This window comes from Ptiloglossa arizonensis, chromosome 4 (assembly GCF_051014685.1).
Source record: "Ptiloglossa arizonensis isolate GNS036 chromosome 4, iyPtiAriz1_principal, whole genome shotgun sequence".
Lineage (NCBI taxonomy): Eukaryota > Metazoa > Arthropoda > Insecta > Hymenoptera > Colletidae > Ptiloglossa > Ptiloglossa arizonensis.
In genome coordinates this window covers 12,013,960-12,023,644 of record NC_135051.1, presented here as the reverse complement: position 1 = coordinate 12,023,644, position 9,685 = coordinate 12,013,960, and positions in this window count along the sequence as shown.

Genomic DNA, 9,685 nt, shown 5'->3' with positions numbered 1-9,685 from the left:
GTATTTTCCACAGATTTGCAGTTGCAATCGGCACAACTGGCGAATACCCTGAATTCTTGATCGAAAAGTTAATTTGGTGTGCAATAACAGTGAGTACATGTATAATTGAAATAGTGTATGATTAAAAAAATGCTTACTTTGCCTATAATTTAAACACTTATACAGCATGCAATTCTTTTACCCAGATTACATAGAATCCAATACATTAGGTATTTTCCACAGATTTGCAGTTGCAATCGGCACAACTGGCGAATACCCTGAATTCTTGATCGAAAAGTTAATTTGGTGTGCAATAACAGTGAGTACATGTATAATTGAAATAGTGTATGGTTAATCAATTGGCAGGTTAGTCACTTACAAATCGGAGACAAGCTTGGCGGTTTCTCGTTAATTATTATAACAGTTGGTGGATCATCCGCTTGTAGATAGAGTTAGGTCGACTCGCAATTGCAGCAGCCGATTGTTTTCAAGGCTTCACCCAGGGTCGAATAATCGATAAATTTTCCGCGGTTCCCGTTGCGGGAAGCTCGTGAACCATAGAGTCGGTGACTGGGATATTCTGATAATTACTTGGTCTCGTATTTCCCACCGAGAGAATTCCGTCTTTCGCATCAGGTACTGTGCTAATTGTAATTATGTTACTAACAAGTTCGTCGATCGTACAAGATAACGTTTTCCGATCTAATTAAACGGATTCTTGTTATAAAACGCTCAGTACATTACTCTTGTTGTTATTGGGACAACGTTTTTTAAAGTTACACGACAACATGGAATTCAATTATTAACGAATGGGTCTATAATGCTTTCTGCGACTTTTAATACATTACTCTTGTTGTTATTGGGACAACGTTTTTTCAAGTTCACGACAATATGGAATTCAATTATTAACGAATGGGTCTATAATGCTTTCTGCGACTTTTAACGCTTGCGATTGATGTGTAGTTGCGACATTCTTTGTTCGAGTCATCCACTGTTGATGTTGGATAGATAACAAATTTCACTGCTGCGTGCTTGAAATTTTACAAAGGTTCGTATATTGTTTTCCGAGCCTGTATTCATCCAAATTGAACATCACTGTGTACCCGTGTATTTAAAGTGCGTCAAAACGTATCTTGTTCGAAGATCAAACAGAATCGTTATAAACGTTTCGTGTATTTTCTAACACCGATTTCGGTAGAGATTTTTTAGTATAATCTGGTTGTTATAATGGTTGTTATAAATGGTTGTTTTTAACACGTTAACCGTCAGGTCAGGTTTCCATACTTAAGCATGTCTATGATATTTGTTCAAACTGTAGTGTAAAAAGTAGAAATATTCGATAATTTGTCGATGTACTTGTTGTTTAATAGCATTGCTAACAAAAGTAATGCTATTTAAAAATTTTTAAGTATTAGAGTTCATGTCTTGTGATGCTATAGACAATCGTTGTAACTTTGGAGCACCGATCACTGGTGACCACCATAGCGTTCAACGTGTTAATAGACTCATTAATTATTAATGGGATCATAAAAATAGGAGGGTGTATCGATCAAAAGTCTTGCCTCTAGAAATAAGATCAAACAGCATTGCGTGAGATGGTTTTGATTGTCAACTTACCAGCAATACGCGTCGGAACAAAACATTTTGAAAAATGTTCCATGGAGTATTTGACATGTCAGACGTGTCCATAATTCAACAAACCACATCGTTTATAAAATTATTGTGAAATCTATGAAAAAGTTATTTATCATAATGTCCAAATATTTGAAAATTCTCTCTTTAGTGAACTCATAGATAATAGCTAGCCATACACTGGCATTTTTTCCATGAAGAAGCAAAGTACTTGGAATAATAAAGTTATGCTATATAAAACAATAAAAATTTCTAAGAAGAGAAAAAAGGCAGTGTTGTCAAGACAAATTTACACAGCAGCCATGTCAAGGGATAGATTCAAAAATACTTTTGAATGAGTGAAAGTTTCGTAGTCAATTGTCGCAAATTCTCGTTCACAGTATATATTTTTAATAAATTCAGCAAGTACGGTATAAAAATATGAACTCTTGTGATTTAAAAACATTTTATTGCTGCAATTGTGATATTTCGTTAGGTAAAATTGAAAGTACTACTGTGAAAGAACATGGGAAACGTGTGGTGAAATAATTCAATAATTTTTGGATACAGCTGTACGATAACAGTGAATAATTACTTCATTGATATTACGTTAGCTGAAAATTTACTAACAGATAATATTTTCCTCGTCAAGATCATGCATAAAAGTAGAAAGAATTGAAACGCATATTTTAAAACAATATTCATAGAATTTTCTATTCATACGAGATCTTATACTGTTGTTCTATCGTACTATTGTACGTTGATTATACTAAAAAATCTTAGAAGTATCTATGTAGTATACCTTTCGAGCAAGTACCACGAACATGAAATATTAGGAGCAGACAATAGTTATAAATCAAAAATAATATCTTACTATAATTCGATTAATAGTAAGAGCGGCGTTACATGTTGGACAAAATGAATATATATGCCATAAATGAACTAGACACTGGACATTAGCTCTATTTATGAATTTTGTAGATGTCACTACAATCTATTGAAGACGCGGCTAATGAAACATTCCGAATGAGAGTCACGTAACTCTATGAAATAGAAAACAAAAATATTTCTCGAAACTATAGTTGAAGAACGACATCATAGAAATGTGTATATATGAAATGGAGAATCTAAGTATTCGTGAATACATCATCAAAGAAATCGGGGCTAAATGCACCAAATTCAGAAAAAGAGATGTATAAATACAGCAGAATCACGAAAACGAGCCAGATGCTACATTTATCATTTAAATATAGCACAAGGTGCAATAATGGTTATAAATACATTTGTAAAAATTATACGATAAGTATTATTATTTGACGTATACATTGTAATGAGTTATGATAAACCAACATTACTAAAGTTTAGTACGAAAAGTTTTTTTCGGTAACGATTGTATCGAAACATTGATGCTGAATCAAAATGATCCGAACATCGTCGATCGTGTTGCTTTTGGAGCATCCGTCCTTTAAGATTTAAAAAAAGCCAATGGTCATAGTGTCGTGGAAGCAATACCACATTATTGAAATAAAAATATTTCACCATTTTGTTTAATAAAATGTGAATAATAATAAAAGGTGCAAGTAGTCTCGATTAGAAGGAGAAACGACTACCTTCCACTAATCACGTTGAAGTATCTCAGAGTTCCTTCAGATCTGCTTGGGTAGCCGGTGTCTTTAATTGCACACGCAGCACCACTACTTTCACCAGAGAAACGTTGATCTATCTCTTTCGCGAAAAACTCATCTCCTTTAACTACGTCCCACGCCAAGTTTAATCGAGCCGCACCCAAAAGAGTGAAAATGATTACAACTGACCTCGTAGCATTGACCCAAGGACGAGGTAAAGTTTTTAACGATACCTTCATCTTCTCTGCTGACTTTTGTTTCTCAGTCTTAGATCGATAGGATTTTCCTCGTAAATATTTTACACAATTTCGTTCGATCGTTGAGAATGTTAATAATAGCGCATTAGTTGGATACTATTTCTTTAATCGCTGAGTATTTTGACTTTTTGGAATTTTTAGTTTTATCATAAAGAGCGGCACGTGTGCAATGTATAATATAACACGAAGGGTCTACGTTCGCGTACTTATTCGTGTATCTATTAGAGCACGTGGATTCGATTACAGACACGAGTTAACGTACATCGCGTTAACCTCGTCATATTGATATTAGGTCTGTGGATAAATAAATATTCTTGCGTGCGATTGCTCTCTTTGATCTCGAGTTGTAAGGGATTTCGCTCAGTGAATTGTCTTGCATTTTTGATGCGCTCTGGGTCATGTGTCCGATAATCGGACGAGAATTAGCCAATCTATATGTTCCAGTTTACTTAACAGTCGTAAGGTGTGGAACGAAAATTGGTTTAAGGGTACGTGCAATCAAGAAAGGCACACGTGATATTGGAAAAATAAACGCGAGATACGATTAGAAATCGTTTTTGAGGTCAAGATAGAATAATCTCTCGCTCAGTGTATACACTATAAATTGTACCTATATCTCAACTTAATTCACAACCGAGACTGGCAAAGAAATTTATTATGTTTTCTTTAATAACGAATTTATCAATGAAATTGAAGAAAGTTTTAAAATGGTACAGCTTTAATATTGTATTTAGATGTACAACCGAGACTGGCAAAGAAATTTATTATGTTTTCTTTAATAACGAATTTATCTATGAAATTGAAGAAAGTTTTAAAATGGTACAGCTTCAATATTGTATTTAGATCAATCGATAAATGAAATTCTACTATAAATTTAGAAAAAGGCAGAATAATCTACAAAGAGAAAATTAATTGAAAGGATTGTTTGTACATAGTCCAGACAAAAAGACAACTTCAAACCATAATAAGACAGACGTGAAATTGCATTTTAAGAATAACAAACATGGTACAGATTGGGACAATATTTAAAATTTATCGAACCTAATTACCATAAAAGATCCACGTCAGAGGTGCTTTGTACAACATGTTGTAATGAACAAATGTTTAAATGTTTATATGATAAAATTATGAAGGATTCTGAAATTAATTTTGAAATTTAGTCCGTATACAATTACAATAATTACTTACCTATAGAGTATAATCAATGCACACATTATGTTGGCATATGTTAAAATAATATACGTACAATTTGCTTACAATGTCAATAAATTTATTTCAAATACCATTAAAGGGTCATTTTACGCGAAACGGACACCGAATGGAATATTATTTTAAGTATTGAAATAGCGCAATAATTTTTCAAAAAATTATAACTATTGAACCGGTAATTGGACGAGAATAAGCATCTGGTAGCTTACACAGAAGACTTAAAGACTTACACAGCAGACTTTTAGTTTAAAACAATAATTTTTTTTACTAACGTTGTGCTCCATCTAGTGTCCGATTCCGCTTGGTATGAGCCTGAAATAAAAAATATTGTATCATTTTTTACTTATATAAGTATATTATTTTCTTCGGTTTTAATTTTTACTTTTTACTTTTCTCTAACTTATAGATTTTATTATTATAATTATTATGGTATTAATCTTTTGAGTTTTTACTTTTGAACATTTCCTTGCGATGCGATCACAATTAAAGCCAAAAGATGGGAGTAATGTTTATTTATGCTCTTATTACGTTACGTATATCTGTTTTTTTCACATTTAAGAAGAACCTCAATTATACAAACCCCCATTATCCGAATGTTGAACCATTCGAATGTTCCACTATCGAAGCAGTGTTTGTTCTTTTAGGATGCTCCTTTTCTTATACAAAGATCCTTTCATTGGGAGAAAAATCAATTAGTATAAGAATTTAGTTTGAATAGTAGTGATATCGAATTGAAATAAAGACAATTAGTGAATTGAAGTATAACAATTGCACGATATAATAGAAAGCTTCGATAATTGGCATCAAAAATATCTTTATGGGGAATTTTCTAAGTATTCATACGATTACAAAAAGGGCTTTTCAAAGAGGTTTTACAGAGCGATGTAGGGCGATATACAACGATTATGATATGACAGGTATATAAGGTTAATAATTTACGGGATATTTAATATTGAACTTTTGACAGCGGATTAGTTGCTAAAGTACGAGCTGACCTTTAAGTGAGAGCGTAGTGTAGTTGATATGGCACATGCTGTCAGGCCGTTATTCTTCTAACCGTAGGCGTAGGTTCGAGGCCTATTTCAACATTACTTGGAAAATGCTTGTAATGGTGGAAAATTGACAGCTTACGGCAATTTTTAAAATATCTATACAGGAAAATATGAAATCACAAAAGAAACAGAGTGAAATGGGTACTCAATGTAATGTATTGCAATGGACAATTGAACAGCTTACTATATGATACGTGGAAATGAGAAACTTCTAAAATATAATGGAATCTATTCCTTAAAGATTTTTCTTTTATTTATTTAAAACATTCCAATGTTTCATGTGAAAAGAAACTGTATGTTTATTTTAACGAATGATTGGTAAATTAAGTTTTTTATACATATGAATCTACATTTTACATCATTTTGCTATTTTATTGAACGTTATAAGTATATTTTCGTTTATATTTTTTTCCTAAGAGAAGTGTTTTTCAATAAGAGCGATAGAAATTTGAATCGAAATAAAATGAAAACCACAGAAGATAATTTGGTGCTCGTTGTTTTATTTTTAAATACATTCGATGACAATATACACGAGGTGGAATATTGTTTAAATGATCACCACAATTGCATTTGGTAGAGAAAATACGACAAAGAAGTCTGAGGAATGTCTAATTCTTGAAATTGTTATGCAATCGATAAATTTTGATACTCGACAATACTTTCCCTTACCGTAGAATTATTCCTTTCATTTCTTAGACTACGTTGAACTAGTCAACACATGTTGCAAAGGGTTAATCAACAATTGAACCAGTGGCATCGAATTTTTCCACTGAACTACGAATTGTGAGTACTGTTGGTCGATTAGGTGCAGAAAACGTTGTTCGAATTGAACAAGAATTTGGATAATAAATTTTAATTATTTCAACGCGTTGAGCAATTGTCGATCCCCAATAGTTTGTAAAGCGTTATCGAATACAAGTATTACACGACTCTGACAATTCAACAACAAACATGGTGACTATGGTAATTCAAAGTTCTATCGCTCTTATTGGAAAACCATATATCATATTTTATTTTTTGTATGGGTGTTCTGTAGATGACGTTAATAATTTGATGTGATTACAAGCAATATATTTCTACAAGTTGTATTTCTATTAATTTATTTGAAACAATTTTTGAAATTTGACATAGTTTATACGATACAAAGGTAAAAGTTATTTTACGGTAGGAGAACACATCGAGATATGAAACAGATCACATTGACATTATTTCAAGCATCCGATAACATTACTGGAATTAATATTAATGTACTAATAGAATGAATTCCTAATACCGTAAAAGTTTATAAATTTAATAGAACAATATCCTCTTTCATTCCCTAAACAGAAATGGCGTCAGAATGTTTCGATTTGTGGATAAATTTTAAAAGAAACAGGTACTACATATTTTACATATTATTTATAATCCTGTAATCGGCGAAACACGATTGAAGTAAAAGAAAATAAAAAATATTTGTACCGTTTATGTGGCAGTAATGTATTCCAAATGTATTCCCAGATATTTAAAATCACAATTTTTGATTGAATTTTTTTTCTGTTGGAGAATATTTCAAGTTTAAGTCAAGAATAACAAATAATTGTTCAAGTGTATTATTTTTACTTTTATTTCTTAATTTTCTTTTCTTTTCTTTTCTCTCTTCTTGTCACTCAATACTGTATTTTTTAATGTGAACAATCTTGGTAAAATAAATATGTGTAGTTGTTGTTATTCTTTTTCTTCTTCTTCTTCTTATTATTATTATATTTCCTTAACTATGCGGTGTATAAGAATATGCTTCGTATAAATGTTATTTATTTTTAGAACAACAACTCATATGTGCGAAAACTGACGTAAATACCATTTTATATAAAAATGAGAGCACGTCATCTCCACCTTTTAGAAGTGATACGGGAGTAGTACCGCATACATTATATATGAGCGACTTGCAAGTGTGTTTTAAAATACAAATAAAGGATTTTGTCGTTACATCATTATCATGTGAGATACTTTGTGCAGTATTTCTTCTATACTTTTTAATAAATTTATACTTCGAACACGATTTCTTGTAATAATTTTGTGCGATAGATAGAAATAGTATGTTGCGATTTGTATGAACGTTTATATAAGGACATTCGTATTACAAAAAGCATGATTTTCTTGCCAGAAAATTGTAGAAGAAATTTCAAAAAAAAAAGTGATTCAAGTATTCGAAGTCTCGAAAAACTGAACCATGTCTTGAACTGAAAGAGTACAATTGATAATTTATAAAGCAATGAAATAAAATCGGTATGAAAAGAGAGATATTGTATTTTTTTTATAGAATTGTAGGAGGGTTAGAGCTAATACCGTGACAATTTGAATAATATCGACGTATTTTGAAGAACAATTATATATCAGCTGATCAATAAAAGTATCACCTTATGTTTATGTAATTTCGTGATAACTAATTTTATGCAACGCAAATGTGTGCCGTTATTTGATTAGCACTCGTAGAGTTGCAAATACATAAGGAGATAGTATACAAAATATTGTTCTCTTTTTGTATTAAAACGTTAATTGCTTACAATAAATTTAAGACGAATTAAGATTTAGGTATATAATAGTATTTTAACAGTATTCTGTTAAAATATATAGGTATAATAACCTTTGGAATTTGAGTGCTAATCGTATCGTAAACACGTTATCACAAAATTATTTACATCCTGACTGGTATACTTGAAATGAGTCTGATAAGAAAGTAAACAATCGATGAAGGTTGTTTTAATGTTTCAAAAGAACGAGCAAAAATATTCTTCGTAATCGAGTCTTCCTTGCATTTGGAGTATTGTTTACATTCTATACAGTTGTGATAAAAATTTATATCGCGTTCCAGTGTTTCTCAGTGAAGTACCCGTTTACGGTCAATTTATTTTCAATTTATTTTATTTCACTCTTTGGGACAATTTATACAAAAATAAAAGTCTAGCGATTGGATACTTCTTCCAACTAATGAAACGATTATTCGAGTTTTTCTATGTGGTCTTTACGTAGTCTTGTACTTAGATTTTGAGCCTACTATTCGATCGAGGGGTAGTATTTACTCCGCGCGCGCGTTTTAATTCAGATCGCGAGTGAGGCCAGCATTTCGTCTTCAAAGATTTGTCGCACCGAGTGAGCAATTCAGGATCAGAGGATGTAGAAATCCAATAACCGTAATTATAATTCCAGTCGTTCTTGCCGACATTCGTATCAATTTTCCGCGATTGCTTTTATACGGAAATTTACACCTACGGATATAGTAAAACAATGTACACCAGATATTTCAGTCGGCCTTCATTTACAAGTTTCAATTTTATCGCTAACTTTATATCTGTATCAAAAAGATACGAGACTTTACGAATTCTATTTTGTTAGAAACCCGTTTCCACCGATCTGAATGTAGCTGCTTCTTTAGTTAATTATACCGTTTCTGTTTTCTGAACTAGAGAACTGGTGCACGGAGGGTTTAAATGGCTACACATGCTTGCGTTTAAAGAGGTTTTCAGCACACTTTGCGGAGCAGATCGGTCGGTTTTACAGAGTATAGAATACAGTTTCAGACTTGTTTTTTTTCCCTCGAATCTTCGGTGCTGGAAAAGCCTTGCTTGCTATTTGTAACCGTGTCACGGAGCGTCGGAAGAGAAGGGTGTTTGCTGTTTCTCACTCTCGCTTATTCTACATTCTAACGTCACAGAGAATATTCGGTGTCGTATCTACCTTCACTTTTATATTCGCTACTTAAAAATTTATTTTTTACTCTTATTACAACATTCAACGCTATTCGCGATTAGCGTACTATATATTCGTCTGTTTTTCGTACAATTTTATTTTTTCATTCCGTTCCAGAATTTTCAATTTTGTACACTTTGGTCATTTCCTTACAACTCCTCGTCGAAAAAAGAAATACATGAAGAATATATATATATATATATATATATATATATATATATATATA